This window comes from Schistocerca piceifrons, chromosome 8, assembly GCF_021461385.2.
Source record: "Schistocerca piceifrons isolate TAMUIC-IGC-003096 chromosome 8, iqSchPice1.1, whole genome shotgun sequence".
In the NCBI taxonomy this organism is placed as follows: Eukaryota; Metazoa; Arthropoda; class Insecta; order Orthoptera; family Acrididae; genus Schistocerca; species Schistocerca piceifrons.
The window spans coordinates 435310646-435327949 of NC_060145.1; the positions used below are offsets into that span (position 1 = coordinate 435310646).

A 17304-nucleotide genomic window follows, 5' to 3' on the forward strand; every position below is an offset into this window, starting at 1 on the left:
CATCAACCGGCTCTCGTCGTCGAGAAAACGTGGGAAAACGCGCGCCTTGCCTTCTGCTACCTGTCGAACAGCGAGAGCAGATGCGTGGCAAGCTCTAAGCTCTGCAGGCGCACTGCGGCCACGCAGCTGCACGAAAGGTACCTTCCTTGGGAGCTTGCTCAGCCATGGAGAACACGTTTCTTAGCGAATTGCACTTGTCTCGTAGAAAGAAATGCTGCCACTGGCCCTGTGGCGCAACGGATAACGTGTCTGACTACGGATCAGAAGATTCCAGGTTCGAATCCTGGCAGGGTCGGCGTTTTGTTAGTTGCCGACGCGTAGCTGGGCAGTGGATTTCGTATGTCGCCGCACCGTGGAGTGCTTTGTTGCTCCTGTGCATCTCGCAGCTGCATGTCGAGTCGATCGTGGTAAATATCGCTGCCTGCAAGCGTCAGCGTAGCGTCAGTCGAGCAAAGTCGAGACAAGTCAAGCTGAGAGCTGTAGGAGATGATACGCAATTAAATACAGGCGTGTGAAAGCGACGCAGACAACACTTTCCAAGTGTCCCACGTCACGTGGCGAAGAGCCGGCGCAACCCCAGGCAGCAGAGTGGCGCAGTGGAAGCGTGCTGGGCCCATAACCCAGAGGTCCGTGGATCGAAACCACGCTCTGCTAAAATTATTTCTTTTGCGGACTGTGCCGAGCTCGATTATTACGCCCACAGCGTCGGCTGGGGTGCTTTGATACAGCGTTAACAGCATACCCCGCAGTTCTGAAATGTGAAGAATGCGAGAACCACTTCCTAAGTTGTAGCATTTTTTAAGATTTTGCGCCAACTACACTCCACGATCGCAAAGTTAATGCTCTTACGACCCACATACGCGCAACACTCGAACAGGGTTGTGAGATAAAAGTCGCATCTCCCCGGCGGGGAATCGAACCCCGGTCTCCCGCGTGACAGGCGGGGATACTAACCACTATACTACCGAGGATGCGCTGTAGACAGGTGCCTGTGTGCGAGAGATATGGTGCTAGTAGCCGCAAACGACCTACACTAAGTTCGGCGAGTGATAGAGCAGCAATTAAAAATCGGATGTGCCTCCCCGGCGGGGAATCGAACCCCGGTCTCCCGCGTGACAGGCGGGGATACTAACCACTATACTACCGAGGAAGACGCAGCTAGCGTCTCGAATGCACAATTATGTTACTCAAATAGCTGATACATCTCAAACCTAGCCTCCTGTTGCTGTCAGAGACAGCTGCTAAGAAATAAAAGTATGCCCCAGGTGAGGCTCGAACTCACAACCCCGTCATTGCTCACGGCTACTGCCTTATAAGTACCGTGCGCTAACCAATTGCGCCACTGGGGCTACAACAGAGTGCTTTCAGTTAGCGGTATTCACTTTGCTGCAATCCAGTGGTGGCCACAGAAACATACGATCGCCACCTGATGCCATACTGCGACTTTGGCACCTGACTACCAATGCTTCGTGCTATTCTTGTTTCATATGCTACGCTTACATGCACATCAACCGGCTCTCGTCGTCGAGAAAACGTGGGAAAACGCGCGCCTTGCCTTCTGCTACCTGTCGAACAGCGAGAGCAGATGCGTGGCAAGCTCTAAGCTCTGCAGGCGCACTGCGGCCACGCAGCTGCACGAAAGGTACCTTCCTTGGGAGCTTGCTCAGCCATGGAGAACACGTTTCTTAGCGAATTGCACTTGTCTCGTAGAAAGAAATGCTGCCTCTGGCCCTGTGGCGCAACGGATAACGCGTCTGACTACGGATCAGAAGATTCCAGGTTCGAATCCTGGCAGGGTCGGCGTTTTGTTAGTTGCCGACGCGTAGCTGGGCAGTGGATTTCGTATGTCGCCGCACCGTGGAGTGCTTTGTTGCTCCTGTGCATCTCGCAGCTGCATGTCGAGTCGATCGTGGTAAATATCGCTGCCTGCAAGCGTCAGCGTAGCGTCAGTCGAGCAAAGTCGAGACAAGTCAAGCTGAGAGCTGTAGGAGATGATACGCAATTAAATACAGGCGTGTGAAAGCGACGCAGACAACACTTTCCAAGTGTCCCACGTCACGTGGCGAAGAGCCGGCGCAACCCCAGGCAGCAGAGTGGCGCAGTGGAAGCGTGCTGGGCCCATAACCCAGAGGTCCGTGGATCGAAACCACGCTCTGCTAAAATTATTTCTTTTGCGGACTGTGCCGAGCTCGATTATTACGCCCACAGCGTCGGCTGGGGTGCTTTGATACAGCGTTAACAGCATACCCCGCAGTTCTGAAATGTGAAGAATGCGAGAACCACTTCCTAAGTTGTAGCATTTTTTAAGATTTTGCGCCAACTACACTCCACGATCGCAAAGTTAATGCTCTTACGACCCACATACGCGCAACACTCGAACAGGGTTGTGAGATAAAAATCGCATCTCCCCGGCGGGGAATCGAACCCCGGTCTCCCGCGTGACAGGCGGGGATACTAACCACTATACTACCGAGGATGCGGTGTAGACAGGTGCCTGTGTGCGAGAGATATGGTGCTAGTAGCCGCAAACGACCTACACTAAGTTCGGCGAGTGATAGAGCAGCAATTAAAAATCGGATGTGCCTCCCCGGCGGGGAATCGAACCCCGGTCTCCCGCGTGACAGGCGGGGATACTAACCACTATACTACCGAGGAAGACGCAGCTAGCGTCTCGAATGCACAATTATGTTACGCAAATAGCTGATACATCTCAAACCTAGCCTCCTGTTGCTGTCAGAGACAGCTGCTAAGAAATAAAAGTATGCCCCAGGTGAGGCTCGAACTCACAACCCCGTCATTGCTCACGGCTACTGCCTTATAAGTACCGTGCGCTAACCAATTGCGCCACTGGGGCTACAACAGAGTGCTTTCAGTTAGCGGTATTCACTTTGCTGCAATCCAGTGGTGGCCACAGAAACATACGATCGCCACCTGATGCCATACTGCGACTTTGGCACCTGACTACCAATGCTTCGTGCTATTCTTGTTTCATATGCTACGCTTACATGCACATCAACCGGCTCTCGTCGTCGAGAAAACGTGGGAAAACGCGCGCCTTGCCTTCTGCTACCTGTCGAACAGCGAGAGCAGATGCGTGGCAAGCTCTAAGCTCTGCAGGCGCACTGCGGCCACGCAGCTGCACGAAAGGTACCTTCCTTGGGAGCTTGCTCAGCCATGGAGAACACGTTTCTTAGCGAATTGCACTTGTCTCGTAGAAAGAAATGCTGCCTCTGGCCCTGTGGCGCAACGGATAACGCGTCTGACTACGGATTAGAAGATTCCAGGTTCGAATCCTGGCAGGGTCGGCGTTTTGTTAGTTGCCGACGCGTAGCTGGGCAGTGGATTTCGTATGTCGCCGCACCGTGGAGTGCTTTGTTGCTCCTGTGCATCTCGCAGCTGCATGTCGAGTCGATCGTGGTAAATATCGCTGCCTGCAAGCGTCAGCGTAGCGTCAGTCGAGCAAAGTCGAGACAAGTCAAGCTGAGAGCTGTAGGAGATGATACGCAATTAAATACAGGCGTGTGAAAGCGACGCAGACAACACTTTCCAAGTGTCCCACGTCACGTGGCGAAGAGTCGGCGCAACCCCAGGCAGCAGAGTGGCGCAGTGGAAGCGTGCTGGGCCCATAACCCAGAGGTCCGTGGATCGAAACCACGCTCTGCTAAAATTATTTCTTTTGCGGACTGTGCCGAGCTCGATTATTACGCCCACAGCGTCGGCTGGGGTGCTTTGATACAGCGTTAACAGCATACCCCGCAGTTCTGAAATGTGAAGAATGCGAGAACCACTTCCTAAGTTGTAGCATTTTTTAAGATTTTGCGCCAACTACACTCCACGATCGCAAAGTTAATGCTCTTACGACCCACATACGCGCAACACTCGAACAGGGTTGTGAGATAAAAGTCGCATCTCCCCGGCGGGGAATCGAACCCCGGTCTCCCGCGTGACAGGCGGGGATACTAACCACTATACTACCGAGGATGCGGTGTAGACAGGTGCCTGTGTGCGAGAGATATGGTGCTAGTAGCCGCAAACGACCTACACTAAGTTCGGCGAGTGATAGAGCAGCAATTAAAAATCGGATGTGCCTCCCCGGCGGGGAATCGAACCCCGGTCTCCCGCGTGACAGGCGGGGATACTAACCACTATACTACCGAGGAAGACGCAGCTAGCGTCTCGAATGCACAATTATGTTACTCAAATAGCTGATACATCTCAAACCTAGCCTCCTGTTGCTGTCAGAGACAGCTGCTAAGAAATAAAAGTATGCCCCAGGTGAGGCTCGAACTCACAACCCCGGCATTGCTCACGGCTACTGCCTTATAAGTACCGTGCGCTAACCAATTGCGCCACTGGGGCTACAACAGAGTGCTTTCAGTTAGCGGTATTCACTTTGCTGCAATCCAGTGGTGGCCACAGAAACATACGATCGCCACCTGATGCCATACTGCGACTTTGGCACCTGACTACCAATGCTTCGTGCTATTCTTGTTTCATATGCTACGCTTACATGCACATCAACCGTCTCTCGTCGTCGAGAAAACGTGGGAAAACGCGCGCCTTGCCTTCTGCTACCTGTCGAACAGCGAGAGCAGATGCGTGGCAAGCACTAAGCTCTGCAGGCGCACTGCGGCCACGCAGCTGCACGAAAGGTACCTTCCTTGGGAGCTTGCTCAGCCATGGAGAACACGTTTCTTAGCGAATTGCACTTGTCTCGTAGAAAGAAATGCTGCCACTGGCCCTGTGGCGCAACGGATAACGCGTCTGACTACGGATCAGAAGATTCCAGGTTCGAATCCTGGCAGGGTCGGCGTTTTGTTAGTTGCCGACGCGTAGCTGGGCAGTGGATTTCGTATGTCGCCGCACCGTGGAGTGCTTTGTTGCTCCTGTGCATCTCGCAGCTGCATGTCGAGTCGATCGTGGTAAATATCGCTGCCTGCAAGCGTCAGCGTAGCGTCAGTCGAGCAAAGTCGAGACAAGTCAAGCTGAGAGCTGTAGGAGATGATACGCAATTAAATACAGGCGTGTGAATGCGACGCAGACAACACTTTCCAAGTGTCCCACGTCACGTGGCGAAGAGCCGGCGCAACCCCAGGCAGCAGAGTGGCGCAGTGGAAGCGTGCTGGGCCCATAACCCAGAGGTCCGTGGATCGAAACCACGCTCTGCTAAAATTATTTCTTTTGCGGACTGTGCCGAGCTCGATTATTACGCCCACAGCGTCGGCTGGGGTGCTTTGATACAGCGTTAACAGCATACCCCGCAGTTCTGAAATGTGAAGAATGCGAGAACCACTTCCTAAGTTGTAGCATTTTTTAAGATTTTGCGCCAACTACACTCCACGATCGCAAAGTTAATGCTCTTACGACCCACATACGCGCAACACTCGAACAGGGTTGTGAGATAAAAATCGCATCTCCCCGGCGGGGAATCGAACCCCGGTCTCCCGCGTGACAGGCGGGGATACTAACCACTATACTACCGAGGATGCGGTGTAGACAGGTGCCTGTGTGCGAGAGATATGGTGCTAGTAGCCGCAAACGACCTACACTAAGTTCGGCGAGTGATAGAGCAGCAATTAAAAATCGGATGTGCCTCCCCAGCGGGGAATCGAACCCCGGTCTCCCGCGTGACAGGCGGGGATACTAACCACTATACTACCGAGGAAGACGCAGCTAGCGTCTCGAATGCACAATTATGTTACTCAAATAGCTGATACATCTCAAACCTAGCCTCCTGTTGCTGTCAGAGACAGCTGCTAAGAAATAAAAGTATGACCCAGGTGAGGCTCGAACTCACAACCCCGGCATTGCTCACGGCTACTGCCTTATAAGTACCGTGCGCTAACCAATTGCGCCACTGGGGCTACAACAGAGTGCTTTCAGTTAGCGGTATTCACTTTGCTGCAATCCAGTGGTGGCCACAGAAACATACGATCGCCACCTGATGCCATACTGCGACTTTGGCACCTGACTACCAATGCTTCGTGCTATTCTTGTTTCATATGCTACGCTTACATGCACATCAACCGGCTCTCGTCGTCGAGAAAACGTGGGAAAACGCGCGCCTTGCCTTCTGCTACCTGTCGAACAGCGAGAGCAGATGCGTGGCAAGCTCTAAGCTCTGCAGGCGCACTGCGGCCACGCAGCTGCACGAAAGGTACCTTCCTTGGGAGCTTGCTCAGCCATGGAGAACACGTTTCTTAGCGAATTGCACTTGTCTCGTAGAAAGAAATGCTGCCACTGGCCCTGTGGCGCAACGGATAACGCGTCTGACTACGGATCAGAAGATTCCAGGTTCGAATCCTGGCAGGGTCGGCGTTTTGTTAGTTGCCGACGCGTAGCTGGGCAGTGGATTTCGTATGTCGCCGCACCGTGGAGTGCTTTGTTGCTCCTGTGCATCTCGCAGCTGCATGTCGAGTCGATCGTGGTAAATATCGCTGCCTGCAAGCGTCAGCGTAGCGTCAGTCGAGCAAAGTCGAGACAAGTCAAGCTGAGAGCTGTAGGAGATGATACGCAATTAAATACAGGCGTGTGAAAGCGACGCAGACAACACTTTCCAAGTGTCCCACGTCACGTGGCGAAGAGCCGGCGCAACCCCAGGCAGCAGAGTGGCGCAGTGGAAGCGTGCTGGGCCCATAACCCAGAGGTCCGTGGATCGAAACCACGCTCTGCTAAAATTATTTCTTTTGCGGACTGTGCCGAGCTCGATTATTACGCCCACAGCGTCGGCTGGGGTGCTTTGATACAGCGTTAACAGCATACCCCGCAGTTCTGAAATGTGAAGAATGCGAGAACCACTTCCTAAGTTGTAGCATTTTTTAAGATTTTGCGCCAACTACACTCCACGATCGCAAAGTTAATGCTCTTACGACCCACATACGCGCAACACTCGAACAGGGTTGTGAGATAAAAATCGCATCTCCCCGGCGGGGAATCGAACCCCGGTCTCCCGCGTGACAGGCGGGGATACTAACCACTATACTACCGAGGATGCGCTGTAGACAGGTGCCTGTGTGCGAGAGATATGGTGCTAGTAGCCGCAAACGACCTACACTAAGTTCGGCGAGTGATAGAGCAGCAATTAAAAATCGGATGTGCCTCCCCGGCGGGGAATCGAACCCCGGTCTCCCGCGTGACAGGCGGGGATACTAACCACTATACTACCGAGGAAGACGCAGCTAGCGTCTCGAATGCACAATTATGTTACTCAAATAGCTGATACATCTCAAACCTAGCCTCCTGTTGCTGTCAGAGACAGCTGCTAAGAAATAAAAGTATGCCCCAGGTGAGGCTCGAACTCACAACCCCGGCATTGCTCACGGCTACTGCCTTATAAGTACCGTGCGCTAACCAATTGCGCCACTGGGGCTACAACAGAGTGCTTTCAGTTAGCGGTATTCACTTTGCTGCAATCCAGTGGTGGCCACAGAAACATACGATCGCCACCTGATGCCATACTGCGACTTTGGCACCTGACTACCAATGCTTCGTGCTATTCTTGTTTCATATGCTACGCTTACATGCACATCAACCGGCTCTCGTCGTCGAGAAAACGTGGGAAAACGCGCGCCTTGCCTTCTGCTACCTGTCGAACAGCGAGAGCAGATGCGTGGCAAGCTCTAAGCTCTGCAGGCGCACTGCGGCCACGCAGCTGCACGAAAGGTACCTTCCTTGGGAGCTTGCTCAGCCATGGAGAACACGTTTCTTAGCGAATTGCACTTGTCTCGTAGAAAGAAATGCTGCCACTGGCCCTGTGGCGCAACGGATAACGCGTCTGACTACGGATCAGAAGATTCCAGGTTCGAATCCTGGCAGGGTCGGCGTTTTGTTAGTTGCCGACGCGTAGCTGGGCAGTGGATTTCGTATGTCGCCGCACCGTGGAGTGCTTTGTTGCTCCTGTGCATCTCGCAGCTGCATGTCGAGTCGATCGTGGTAAATATCGCTGCCTGCAAGCGTCAGCGTAGCGTCAGTCGAGCAAAGTCGAGACAAGTCAAGCTGAGAGCTGTAGGAGATGATACGCAATTAAATACAGGCGTGTGAAAGCGACGCAGACAACACTTTCCAAGTGTCCCACGTCACGTGGCGAAGAGCCGGCGCAACCCCAGGCAGCAGAGTGGCGCAGTGGAAGCGTGCTGGGCCCATAACCCAGAGGTCCGTGGATCGAAACCACGCTCTGCTAAAATTATTTCTTTTGCGGACTGTGCCGAGCTCGATTATTACGCCCACAGCGTCGGCTGGGGTGCTTTGATACAGCGTTAACAGCATACCCCGCAGTTCTGAAATGTGAAGAATGCGAGAACCACTTCCTAAGTTGTAGCATTTTTTAAGATTTTGCGCCAACTACACTCCACGATCGCAAAGTTAATGCTCTTACGACCCACATACGCGCAACACTCGAACAGGGTTGTGAGATAAAAATCGCATCTCCCCGGCGGGGAATCGAACCCCGGTCTCCCGCGTGACAGGCGGGGATACTAACCACTATACTACCGAGGATGCGCTGTAGACAGGTGCCTGTGTGCGAGAGATATGGTGCTAGTAGCCGCAAACGACCTACACTAAGTTCGGCGAGTGATAGAGCAGCAATTAAAAATCGGATGTGCCTCCCCGGCGGGGAATCGAACCCCGGTCTCCCGCGTGACAGGCGGGGATACTAACCACTATACTACCGAGGAAGACGCAGCTAGCGTCTCGAATGCACAATTATGTTACTCAAATAGCTGATACATCTCAAACCTAGCCTCCTGTTGCTGTCAGAGACAGCTGCTAAGAAATAAAAGTATGCCCCAGGTGAGGCTCGAACTCACAACCCCGGCATTGCTCACGGCTACTGCCTTATAAGTACCGTGCGCTAACCAATTGCGCCACTGGGGCTACAACAGAGTGCTTTCAGTTAGCGGTATTCACTTTGCTGCAATCCAGTGGTGGCCACAGAAACATACGATCGCCACCTGATGCCATACTGCGACTTTGGCACCTGACTACCAATGCTTCGTGCTATTCTTGTTTCATATGCTACGCTTACATGCACATCAACCGGCTCTCGTCGTCGAGAAAACGTGGGAAAACGCGCGCCTTGCCTTCTGCTACCTGTCGAACAGCGAGAGCAGATGCGTGGCAAGCTCTAAGCTCTGCAGGCGCACTGCGGCCACGCAGCTGCACGAAAGGTACCTTCCTTGGGAGCTTGCTCAGCCATGGAGAACACGTTTCTTAGCGAATTGCACTTGTCTCGTAGAAAGAAATGCTGCCACTGGCCCTGTGGCGCAACGGATAACGCGTCTGACTACGGATCAGAAGATTCCAGGTTCGAATCCTGGCAGGGTCGGCGTTTTGTTAGTTGCCGACGCGTAGCTGGGCAGTGGATTTCGTATGTCGCCGCACCGTGGAGTGCTTTGTTGCTCCTGTGCATCTCGCAGCTGCATGTCGAGTCGATCGTGGTAAATATCGCTGCCTGCAAGCGTCAGCGTAGCGTCAGTCGAGCAAAGTCGAGACAAGTCAAGCTGAGAGCTGTAGGAGATGATACGCAATTAAATACAGGCGTGTGAATGCGACGCAGACAACACTTTCCAAGTGTCCCACGTCACGTGGCGAAGAGCCGGCGCAACCCCAGGCAGCAGAGTGGCGCAGTGGAAGCGTGCTGGGCCCATAACCCAGAGGTCCGTGGATCGAAACCACGCTCTGCTAAAATTATTTCTTTTGCGGACTGTGCCGAGCTCGATTATTACGCCCACAGCGTCGGCTGGGGTGCTTTGATACAGCGTTAACAGCATACCCCGCAGTTCTGAAATGTGAAGAATGCGAGAACCACTTCCTAAGTTGTAGCATTTTTTAAGATTTTGCGCCAACTACACTCCACGATCGCAAAGTTAATGCTCTTACGACCCACATACGCGCAACACTCGAACAGGGTTGTGAGATAAAAATCGCATCTCCCCGGCGGGGAATCTAACCCCGGTCTCCCGCGTGACAGGCGGGGATACTAACCACTATACTACCGAGGATGCGCTGTAGACAGGTGCCTGTGTGCGAGAGATATGGTGCTAGTAGCCGCAAACGACCTACACTAAGTTCGGCGAGTGATAGAGCAGCAATTAAAAATCGGATGTGCCTCCCCGGCGGGGAATCGAACCCCGGTCTCCCGCGTGACAGGCGGGGATACTAACCACTATACTACCGAGGAAGACGCAGCTAGCGTCTCGAATGCACAATTATGTTACTCAAATAGCTGATACATCTCAAACCTAGCCTCCTGTTGCTGTCAGAGACAGCTGCTAAGAAATAAAAGTATGCCCCAGGTGAGGCTCGAACTCACAACCCCGGCATTGCTCACGGCTACTGCCTTATAAGTACCGTGCGCTAACCAATTGCGCCACTGGGGCTACAACAGAGTGCTTTCAGTTAGCGGTATTCACTTTGCTGCAATCCAGTGGTGGCCACAGAAACATACGATCGCCACCTGATGCCATACTGCGACTTTGGCACCTGACTACCAATGCTTCGTGCTATTCTTGTTTCATATGCTACGCTTACATGCACATCAACCGGCTCTCGTCGTCGAGAAAACGTGGGAAAACGCGCGCCTTGCCTTCTGCTACCTGTCGAACAGCGAGAGCAGATGCGTGGCAAGCTCTAAGCTCTGCAGGCGCACTGCGGCCACGCAGCTGCACGAAAGGTACCTTCCTTGGGAGCTTGCTCAGCCATGGAGAACACGTTTCTTAGCGAATTGCACTTGTCTCGTAGAAAGAAATGCTGCCACTGGCCCTGTGGCGCAACGGATAACGCGTCTGACTACGGATCAGAAGATTCCAGGTTCGAATCCTGGCAGGGTCGGCGTTTTGTTAGTTGCCGACGCGTAGCTGGGCAGTGGATTTCGTATGTCGCCGCACCGTGGAGTGCTTTGTTGCTCCTGTGCATCTCGCAGCTGCATGTCGAGTCGATCGTGGTAAATATCGCTGCCTGCAAGCGTCAGCGTAGCGTCAGTCGAGCAAAGTCGAGACAAGTCAAGCTGAGAGCTGTAGGAGATGATACGCAATTAAATACAGGCGTGTGAAAGCGACGCAGACAACACTTTCCAAGTGTCCCACGTCACGTGGCGAAGAGCCGGCGCAACCCCAGGCAGCAGAGTGGCGCAGTGGAAGCGTGCTGGGCCCATAACCCAGAGGTCCGTGGATCGAAACCACGCTCTGCTAAAATTATTTCTTTTGCGGACTGTGCCGAGCTCGATTATTACGCCCACAGCGTCGGCTGGGGTGCTTTGATACAGCGTTAACAGCATACCCCGCAGTTCTGAAATGTGAAGAATGCGAGAACCACTTCCTAAGTTGTAGCATTTTTTAAGATTTTGCGCCAACTACACTCCACGATCGCAAAGTTAATGCTCTTACGACCCACATACGCGCAACACTCGAACAGGGTTGTGAGATAAAAATCGCATCTCCCCGGCGGGGAATCGAACCCCGGTCTCCCGCGTGACAGGCGGGGATACTAACCACTATATTACCGAGGATGCGGTGTAGACAGGTGCCTGTGTGCGAGAGATATGGTGCTAGTAGCCGCAAACGACCTACACTAAGTTCGGCGAGTGATAGAGCAGCAATTAAAAATCGGATGTGCCTCCCCGGCGGGGAATCGAACCCCGGTCTCCCGCGTGACAGGCGGGGATACTAACCACTATACTACCGAGGAAGACGCAGCTAGCGTCTCGAATGCACAATTATGTTACTCAAATAGCTGATACATCTCAAACCTAGCCTCCTGTTGCTGTCAGAGACAGCTGCTAAGAAATAAAAGTATGCCCCAGGTGAGGCTCGAACTCACAACCCCGGCATTGCTCACGGCTACTGCCTTATAAGTACCGTGCGCTAACCAATTGCGCCACTGGGGCTACAACAGAGTGCTTTCAGTTAGCGGTATTCACTTTGCTGCAATCCAGTGGTGGCCACAGAAACATACGATCGCCACCTGATGCCATACTGCGACTTTGGCACCTGACTACCAATGCTTCGTGCTATTCTTGTTTCATATGCTACGCTTACATGCACATCAACCGGCTCTCGTCGTCGAGAAAACGTGGGAAAACGCGCGCCTTGCCTTCTGCTACCTGTCGAACAGCGAGAGCAGATGCGTGGCAAGCTCTAAGCTCTGCAGGCGCACTGCGGCCACGCAGCTGCACGAAAGGTACCTTCCTTGGGAGCTTGCTCAGCCATGGAGAACACGTTTCTTAGCGAATTGCACTTGTCTCGTAGAAAGAAATGCTGCCACTGGCCCTGTGGCGCAACGGATAACGCGTCTGACTACGGATCAGAAGATTCCAGGTTCGAATCCTGGCAGGGTCGGCGTTTTGTTAGTTGCCGACGCGTAGCTGGGCAGTGGATTTCGTATGTCGCCGCACCGTGGAGTGCTTTGTTGCTCCTGTGCATCTCGCAGCTGCATGTCGAGTCGATCGTGGTAAATATCGCTGCCTGCAAGCGTCAGCGTAGCGTCAGTCGAGCAAAGTCGAGACAAGTCAAGCTGAGAGCTGTAGGAGATGATACGCAATTAAATACAGGCGTGTGAATGCGACGCAGACAACACTTTCCAAGTGTCCCACGTCACGTGGCGAAGAGCCGGCGCAACCCCAGGCAGCAGAGTGGCGCAGTGGAAGCGTGCTGGGCCCATAACCCAGAGGTCCGTGGATCGAAACCACGCTCTGCTAAAATTATTTCTTTTGCGGACTGTGCCGAGCTCGATTATTACGCCCACAGCGTCGGCTGGGGTGCTTTGATACAGCGTTAACAGCATACCCCGCAGTTCTGAAATGTGAAGAATGCGAGAACCACTTCCTAAGTTGTAGCATTTTTTAAGATTTTGCGCCAACTACACTCCACGATCGCAAAGTTAATGCTCTTACGACCCACATACGCGCAACACTCGAACAGGGTTGTGAGATAAAAATCGCATCTCCCCGGCGGGGAATCTAACCCCGGTCTCCCGCGTGACAGGCGGGGATACTAACCACTATACTACCGAGGATGCGCTGTAGACAGGTGCCTGTGTGCGAGAGATATGGTGCTAGTAGCCGCAAACGACCTACACTAAGTTCGGCGAGTGATAGAGCAGCAATTAAAAATCGGATGTGCCTCCCCGGCGGGGAATCGAACCCCGGTCTCCCGCGTGACAGGCGGGGATACTAACCACTATACTACCGAGGAAGACGCAGCTAGCGTCTCGAATGCACAATTATGTTACTCAAATAGCTGATACATCTCAAACCTAGCCTCCTGTTGCTGTCAGAGACAGCTGCTAAGAAATAAAAGTATGCCCCAGGTGAGGCTCGAACTCACAACCCCGGCATTGCTCACGGCTACTGCCTTATAAGTACCGTGCGCTAACCAATTGCGCCACTGGGGCTACAACAGAGTGCTTTCAGTTAGCGGTATTCACTTTGCTGCAATCCAGTGGTGGCCACAGAAACATACGATCGCCACCTGATGCCATACTGCGACTTTGGCACCTGACTACCAATGCTTCGTGCTATTCTTGTTTCATATGCTACGCTTACATGCACATCAACCGGCTCTCGTCGTCGAGAAAACGTGGGAAAACGCGCGCCTTGCCTTCTGCTACCTGTCGAACAGCGAGAGCAGATGCGTGGCAAGCTCTAAGCTCTGCAGGCGCACTGCGGCCACGCAGCTGCACGAAAGGTACCTTCCTTGGGAGCTTGCTCAGCCATGGAGAACACGTTTCTTAGCGAATTGCACTTGTCTCGTAGAAAGAAATGCTGCCACTGGCCCTGTGGCGCAACGGATAACGCGTCTGACTACGGATCAGAAGATTCCAGGTTCGAATCCTGGCAGGGTCGGCGTTTTGTTAGTTGCCGACGCGTAGCTGGGCAGTGGATTTCGTATGTCGCCGCACCGTGGAGTGCTTTGTTGCTCCTGTGCATCTCGCAGCTGCATGTCGAGTCGATCGTGGTAAATATCGCTGCCTGCAAGCGTCAGCGTAGCGTCAGTCGAGCAAAGTCGAGACAAGTCAAGCTGAGAGCTGTAGGAGATGATACGCAATTAAATACAGGCGTGTGAAAGCGACGCAGACAACACTTTCCAAGTGTCCCACGTCACGTGGCGAAGAGCCGGCGCAACCCCAGGCAGCAGAGTGGCGCAGTGGAAGCGTGCTGGGCCCATAACCCAGAGGTCCGTGGATCGAAACCACGCTCTGCTAAAATTATTTCTTTTGCGGACTGTGCCGAGCTCGATTATTACGCCCACAGCGTCGGCTGGGGTGCTTTGATACAGCGTTAACAGCATACCCCGCAGTTCTGAAATGTGAAGAATGCGAGAACCACTTCCTAAGTTGTAGCATTTTTTAAGATTTTGCGCCAACTACACTCCACGATCGCAAAGTTAATGCTCTTACGACCCACATACGCGCAACACTCGAACAGGGTTGTGAGATAAAAATCGCATCTCCCCGGCGGGGAATCGAACCCCGGTCTCCCGCGTGACAGGCGGGGATACTAACCACTATATTACCGAGGATGCGGTGTAGACAGGTGCCTGTGTGCGAGAGATATGGTGCTAGTAGCCGCAAACGACCTACACTAAGTTCGGCGAGTGATAGAGCAGCAATTAAAAATCGGATGTGCCTCCCCGGCGGGGAATCGAACCCCGGTCTCCCGCGTGACAGGCGGGGATACTAACCACTATACTACCGAGGAAGACGCAGCTAGCGTCTCGAATGCACAATTATGTTACTCAAATAGCTGATACATCTCAAACCTAGCCTCCTGTTGCTGTCAGAGACAGCTGCTAAGAAATAAAAGTATGCCCCAGGTGAGGCTCGAACTCACAACCCCGGCATTGCTCACGGCTACTGCCTTATAAGTACCGTGCGCTAACCAATTGCGCCACTGGGGCTACAACAGAGTGCTTTCAGTTAGCGGTATTCACTTTGCTGCAATCCAGTGGTGGCCACAGAAACATACGATCGCCACCTGATGCCATACTGCGACTTTGGCACCTGACTACCAATGCTTCGTGCTATTCTTGTTTCATATGCTACGCTTACATGCACATCAACCGGCTCTCGTCGTCGAGAAAACGTGGGAAAACGCGCGCCTTGCCTTCTGCTACCTGTCGAACAGCGAGAGCAGATGCGTGGCAAGCTCTAAGCTCTGCAGGCGCACTGCGGCCACGCAGCTGCACGAAAGGTACCTTCCTTGGGAGCTTGCTCAGCCATGGAGAACACGTTTCTTAGCGAATTGCACTTGTCTCGTAGAAAGAAATGCTGCCACTGGCCCTGTGGCGCAACGGATAACGCGTCTGACTACGGATCAGAAGATTCCAGGTTCGAATCCTGGCAGGGTCGGCGTTTTGTTAGTTGCCGACGCGTAGCTGGGCAGTGGATTTCGTATGTCGCCGCACCGTGGAGTGCTTTGTTGCTCCTGTGCATCTCGCAGCTGCATGTCGAGTCGATCGTGGTAAATATCGCTGCCTGCAAGCGTCAGCGTAGCGTCAGTCGAGCAAAGTCGAGACAAGTCAAGCTGAGAGCTGTAGGAGATGATACGCAATTAAATACAGGCGTGTGAAAGCGACGCAGACAACACTTTCCAAGTGTCCCACGTCACGTGGCGAAGAGCCGGCGCAACCCCAGGCAGCAGAGTGGCGCAGTGGAAGCGTGCTGGGCCCATAACCCAGAGGTCCGTGGATCGAAACCACGCTCTGCTAAAATTATTTCTTTTGCGGACTGTGCCGAGCTCGATTATTACGCCCACAGCGTCGGCTGGGGTGCTTTGATACAGCGTTAACAGCATACCCCGCAGTTCTGAAATGTGAAGAATGCGAGAACCACTTCCTAAGTTGTAGCATTTTTTAAGATTTTGCGCCAACTACACTCCACGATCGCAAAGTTAATGCTCTTACGACCCACATACGCGCAACACTCGAACAGGGTTGTGAGATAAAAATCGCATCTCCCCGGCGGGGAATCGAACCCCGGTCTCCCGCGTGACAGGCGGGGATACTAACCACTATATTACCGAGGATGCGGTGTAGACAGGTGCCTGTGTGCGAGAGATATGGTGCTAGTAGCCGCAAACGACCTACACTAAGTTCGGCGAGTGATAGAGCAGCAATTAAAAATCGGATGTGCCTCCCTGGCGGGGAATCGAACCCCGGTCTCCCGCGTGACAGGCGGGGATACTAACCACTATACTACCGAGGAAGACGCAGCTAGCGTCTCGAATGCACAATTATGTTACTCAAATAGCTGATACATCTCAAACCTAGCCTCCTGTTGCTGTCAGAGACAGCTGCTAAGAAATAAAAGTATGCCCCAGGTGAGGCTCGAACTCACAACCCCGGCATTGCTCACGGCTACTGCCTTATAAGTACCGTGCGCTAACCAATTGCGCCACTGGGGCTACAACAGAGTGCTTTCAGTTAGCGGTATTCACTTTGCTGCAATCCAGTGGTGGCCACAGAAACATACGATCGCCACCTGATGCCATACTGCGACTTTGGCACCTGACTACCAATGCTTCGTGCTATTCTTGTTTCATATGCTACGCTTACATGCACATCAACCGGCTCTCGTCGTCGAGAAAACGTGGGAAAACGCGCGCCTTGCCTTCTGCTACCTGTCGAACAGCGAGAGCAGATGCGTGGCAAGCTCTAAGCTCTGCAGGCGCACTGCGGCCACGCAGCTGCACGAAAGGTACCTTCCTTGGGAGCTTGCTCAGCCATGGAGAACACGTTTCTTAGCGAATTGCACTTGTCTCGTAGAAAGAAATGCTGCCACTGGCCCTGTGGCGCAACGGATAACGCGTCTGACTACGGATCAGAAGATTCCAGGTTCGAATCCTGGCAGGGTCGGCGTTTTGTTAGTTGCCGACGCGTAGCTGGGCAGTGGATTTCGTATGTCGCCGCACCGTGGAGTGCTTTGTTGCTCCTGTGCATCTCGCAGCTGCATGTCGAGTCGATCGTGGTAAATATCGCTGCCTGCAAGCGTCAGCGTAGCGTCAGTCGAGCAAAGTCGAGACAAGTCAAGCTCAGAGCTGTAGGAGATGATACGCAATTAAATACAGGCGTGTGAATGCGACGCAGACAACACTTTCCAAGTGTCCCACGTCACGTGGCGAAGAGCCGGCGCAACCCCAGGCAGCAGAGTGGCGCAGTGGAAGCGTGCTGGGCCCATAACCCAGAGGTCCGTGGATCGAAACCACGCTCTGCTAAAATTATTTCTTTTGCGGACTGTGCCGAGCTCGATTATTACGCCCACAGCGTCGGCTGGGGTGCTTTGATACAGCGTTAACAGCATACCCCGCAG

The 17304-nt window shown here is 53.3% G+C and overlaps 45 non-coding genes across 45 annotated transcripts; 12 read left to right on the plus strand and 33 right to left on the minus strand.

Annotated features, from left to right (window-relative positions):
* The first annotated feature begins 222 nt into the window (after window positions 1-222).
* Trnar-acg lies at window positions 223-295 on the plus strand. Its single transcript has one exon. It is a non-coding gene; the product is annotated as a tRNA-Arg (tRNA).
* Window positions 296-899: 604 nt separating this feature from the next.
* Window positions 900-971, minus strand: Trnad-guc. Its single transcript has one exon. It is a non-coding gene; the product is annotated as a tRNA-Asp (tRNA).
* A 107-nt stretch (window positions 972-1078) lies between these two features.
* Trnad-guc lies at window positions 1079-1150 on the minus strand. Its single transcript has one exon. It is a non-coding gene; the product is annotated as a tRNA-Asp (tRNA).
* A 107-nt stretch (window positions 1151-1257) lies between these two features.
* Trnai-uau lies at window positions 1258-1349 on the minus strand. Its single transcript is given in 2 exon segments — window positions 1258-1293; window positions 1312-1349. It is a non-coding gene; the product is annotated as a tRNA-Ile (tRNA).
* A 378-nt stretch (window positions 1350-1727) lies between these two features.
* Trnar-acg lies at window positions 1728-1800 on the plus strand. Its single transcript has one exon. It is a non-coding gene; the product is annotated as a tRNA-Arg (tRNA).
* Window positions 1801-2404: 604 nt separating this feature from the next.
* Trnad-guc lies at window positions 2405-2476 on the minus strand. The gene has a single exon. It is a non-coding gene; the product is annotated as a tRNA-Asp (tRNA).
* Window positions 2477-2583: 107 nt separating this feature from the next.
* On the minus strand, window positions 2584-2655 carry Trnad-guc. Its single transcript has one exon. It is a non-coding gene; the product is annotated as a tRNA-Asp (tRNA).
* A 107-nt stretch (window positions 2656-2762) lies between these two features.
* Window positions 2763-2854, minus strand: Trnai-uau. The gene is given in 2 exon segments: window positions 2763-2798; window positions 2817-2854. It is a non-coding gene; the product is annotated as a tRNA-Ile (tRNA).
* A 378-nt stretch (window positions 2855-3232) lies between these two features.
* Window positions 3233-3305, plus strand: Trnar-acg. Its single transcript has one exon. It is a non-coding gene; the product is annotated as a tRNA-Arg (tRNA).
* Window positions 3306-3909: 604 nt separating this feature from the next.
* Trnad-guc lies at window positions 3910-3981 on the minus strand. Its single transcript has one exon. It is a non-coding gene; the product is annotated as a tRNA-Asp (tRNA).
* A 107-nt stretch (window positions 3982-4088) lies between these two features.
* Window positions 4089-4160, minus strand: Trnad-guc. The gene has a single exon. It is a non-coding gene; the product is annotated as a tRNA-Asp (tRNA).
* A 107-nt stretch (window positions 4161-4267) lies between these two features.
* Trnai-uau lies at window positions 4268-4359 on the minus strand. The gene is given in 2 exon segments: window positions 4268-4303; window positions 4322-4359. It is a non-coding gene; the product is annotated as a tRNA-Ile (tRNA).
* A 378-nt stretch (window positions 4360-4737) lies between these two features.
* Window positions 4738-4810, plus strand: Trnar-acg. Its single transcript has one exon. It is a non-coding gene; the product is annotated as a tRNA-Arg (tRNA).
* A 604-nt stretch (window positions 4811-5414) lies between these two features.
* Trnad-guc lies at window positions 5415-5486 on the minus strand. The gene has a single exon. It is a non-coding gene; the product is annotated as a tRNA-Asp (tRNA).
* Window positions 5487-5593: 107 nt separating this feature from the next.
* Window positions 5594-5665, minus strand: Trnad-guc. Its single transcript has one exon. It is a non-coding gene; the product is annotated as a tRNA-Asp (tRNA).
* Window positions 5666-5772: 107 nt separating this feature from the next.
* Trnai-uau lies at window positions 5773-5864 on the minus strand. Its single transcript is given in 2 exon segments — window positions 5773-5808; window positions 5827-5864. It is a non-coding gene; the product is annotated as a tRNA-Ile (tRNA).
* Window positions 5865-6242: 378 nt separating this feature from the next.
* Trnar-acg lies at window positions 6243-6315 on the plus strand. Its single transcript has one exon. It is a non-coding gene; the product is annotated as a tRNA-Arg (tRNA).
* Window positions 6316-6919: 604 nt separating this feature from the next.
* Window positions 6920-6991, minus strand: Trnad-guc. Its single transcript has one exon. It is a non-coding gene; the product is annotated as a tRNA-Asp (tRNA).
* Window positions 6992-7098: 107 nt separating this feature from the next.
* Window positions 7099-7170, minus strand: Trnad-guc. The gene has a single exon. It is a non-coding gene; the product is annotated as a tRNA-Asp (tRNA).
* A 107-nt stretch (window positions 7171-7277) lies between these two features.
* On the minus strand, window positions 7278-7369 carry Trnai-uau. The gene is given in 2 exon segments: window positions 7278-7313; window positions 7332-7369. It is a non-coding gene; the product is annotated as a tRNA-Ile (tRNA).
* Window positions 7370-7747: 378 nt separating this feature from the next.
* On the plus strand, window positions 7748-7820 carry Trnar-acg. Its single transcript has one exon. It is a non-coding gene; the product is annotated as a tRNA-Arg (tRNA).
* A 604-nt stretch (window positions 7821-8424) lies between these two features.
* Window positions 8425-8496, minus strand: Trnad-guc. Its single transcript has one exon. It is a non-coding gene; the product is annotated as a tRNA-Asp (tRNA).
* A 107-nt stretch (window positions 8497-8603) lies between these two features.
* On the minus strand, window positions 8604-8675 carry Trnad-guc. The gene has a single exon. It is a non-coding gene; the product is annotated as a tRNA-Asp (tRNA).
* A 107-nt stretch (window positions 8676-8782) lies between these two features.
* Trnai-uau lies at window positions 8783-8874 on the minus strand. The gene is given in 2 exon segments: window positions 8783-8818; window positions 8837-8874. It is a non-coding gene; the product is annotated as a tRNA-Ile (tRNA).
* Window positions 8875-9252: 378 nt separating this feature from the next.
* On the plus strand, window positions 9253-9325 carry Trnar-acg. The gene has a single exon. It is a non-coding gene; the product is annotated as a tRNA-Arg (tRNA).
* A 604-nt stretch (window positions 9326-9929) lies between these two features.
* Trnad-guc lies at window positions 9930-10001 on the minus strand. Its single transcript has one exon. It is a non-coding gene; the product is annotated as a tRNA-Asp (tRNA).
* Window positions 10002-10108: 107 nt separating this feature from the next.
* Window positions 10109-10180, minus strand: Trnad-guc. Its single transcript has one exon. It is a non-coding gene; the product is annotated as a tRNA-Asp (tRNA).
* A 107-nt stretch (window positions 10181-10287) lies between these two features.
* On the minus strand, window positions 10288-10379 carry Trnai-uau. The gene is given in 2 exon segments: window positions 10288-10323; window positions 10342-10379. It is a non-coding gene; the product is annotated as a tRNA-Ile (tRNA).
* A 378-nt stretch (window positions 10380-10757) lies between these two features.
* On the plus strand, window positions 10758-10830 carry Trnar-acg. Its single transcript has one exon. It is a non-coding gene; the product is annotated as a tRNA-Arg (tRNA).
* Window positions 10831-11434: 604 nt separating this feature from the next.
* Trnad-guc lies at window positions 11435-11506 on the minus strand. Its single transcript has one exon. It is a non-coding gene; the product is annotated as a tRNA-Asp (tRNA).
* Window positions 11507-11613: 107 nt separating this feature from the next.
* Trnad-guc lies at window positions 11614-11685 on the minus strand. The gene has a single exon. It is a non-coding gene; the product is annotated as a tRNA-Asp (tRNA).
* A 107-nt stretch (window positions 11686-11792) lies between these two features.
* On the minus strand, window positions 11793-11884 carry Trnai-uau. The gene is given in 2 exon segments: window positions 11793-11828; window positions 11847-11884. It is a non-coding gene; the product is annotated as a tRNA-Ile (tRNA).
* Window positions 11885-12262: 378 nt separating this feature from the next.
* On the plus strand, window positions 12263-12335 carry Trnar-acg. Its single transcript has one exon. It is a non-coding gene; the product is annotated as a tRNA-Arg (tRNA).
* A 604-nt stretch (window positions 12336-12939) lies between these two features.
* Trnad-guc lies at window positions 12940-13011 on the minus strand. The gene has a single exon. It is a non-coding gene; the product is annotated as a tRNA-Asp (tRNA).
* A 107-nt stretch (window positions 13012-13118) lies between these two features.
* On the minus strand, window positions 13119-13190 carry Trnad-guc. The gene has a single exon. It is a non-coding gene; the product is annotated as a tRNA-Asp (tRNA).
* A 107-nt stretch (window positions 13191-13297) lies between these two features.
* Window positions 13298-13389, minus strand: Trnai-uau. The gene is given in 2 exon segments: window positions 13298-13333; window positions 13352-13389. It is a non-coding gene; the product is annotated as a tRNA-Ile (tRNA).
* Window positions 13390-13767: 378 nt separating this feature from the next.
* Window positions 13768-13840, plus strand: Trnar-acg. Its single transcript has one exon. It is a non-coding gene; the product is annotated as a tRNA-Arg (tRNA).
* A 604-nt stretch (window positions 13841-14444) lies between these two features.
* On the minus strand, window positions 14445-14516 carry Trnad-guc. Its single transcript has one exon. It is a non-coding gene; the product is annotated as a tRNA-Asp (tRNA).
* A 107-nt stretch (window positions 14517-14623) lies between these two features.
* Trnad-guc lies at window positions 14624-14695 on the minus strand. The gene has a single exon. It is a non-coding gene; the product is annotated as a tRNA-Asp (tRNA).
* A 107-nt stretch (window positions 14696-14802) lies between these two features.
* On the minus strand, window positions 14803-14894 carry Trnai-uau. Its single transcript is given in 2 exon segments — window positions 14803-14838; window positions 14857-14894. It is a non-coding gene; the product is annotated as a tRNA-Ile (tRNA).
* A 378-nt stretch (window positions 14895-15272) lies between these two features.
* On the plus strand, window positions 15273-15345 carry Trnar-acg. Its single transcript has one exon. It is a non-coding gene; the product is annotated as a tRNA-Arg (tRNA).
* A 604-nt stretch (window positions 15346-15949) lies between these two features.
* Trnad-guc lies at window positions 15950-16021 on the minus strand. Its single transcript has one exon. It is a non-coding gene; the product is annotated as a tRNA-Asp (tRNA).
* Window positions 16022-16128: 107 nt separating this feature from the next.
* On the minus strand, window positions 16129-16200 carry Trnad-guc. Its single transcript has one exon. It is a non-coding gene; the product is annotated as a tRNA-Asp (tRNA).
* Window positions 16201-16307: 107 nt separating this feature from the next.
* Window positions 16308-16399, minus strand: Trnai-uau. The gene is given in 2 exon segments: window positions 16308-16343; window positions 16362-16399. It is a non-coding gene; the product is annotated as a tRNA-Ile (tRNA).
* A 378-nt stretch (window positions 16400-16777) lies between these two features.
* On the plus strand, window positions 16778-16850 carry Trnar-acg. The gene has a single exon. It is a non-coding gene; the product is annotated as a tRNA-Arg (tRNA).
* The last annotated feature ends 454 nt before the right edge of the window (window positions 16851-17304 follow it).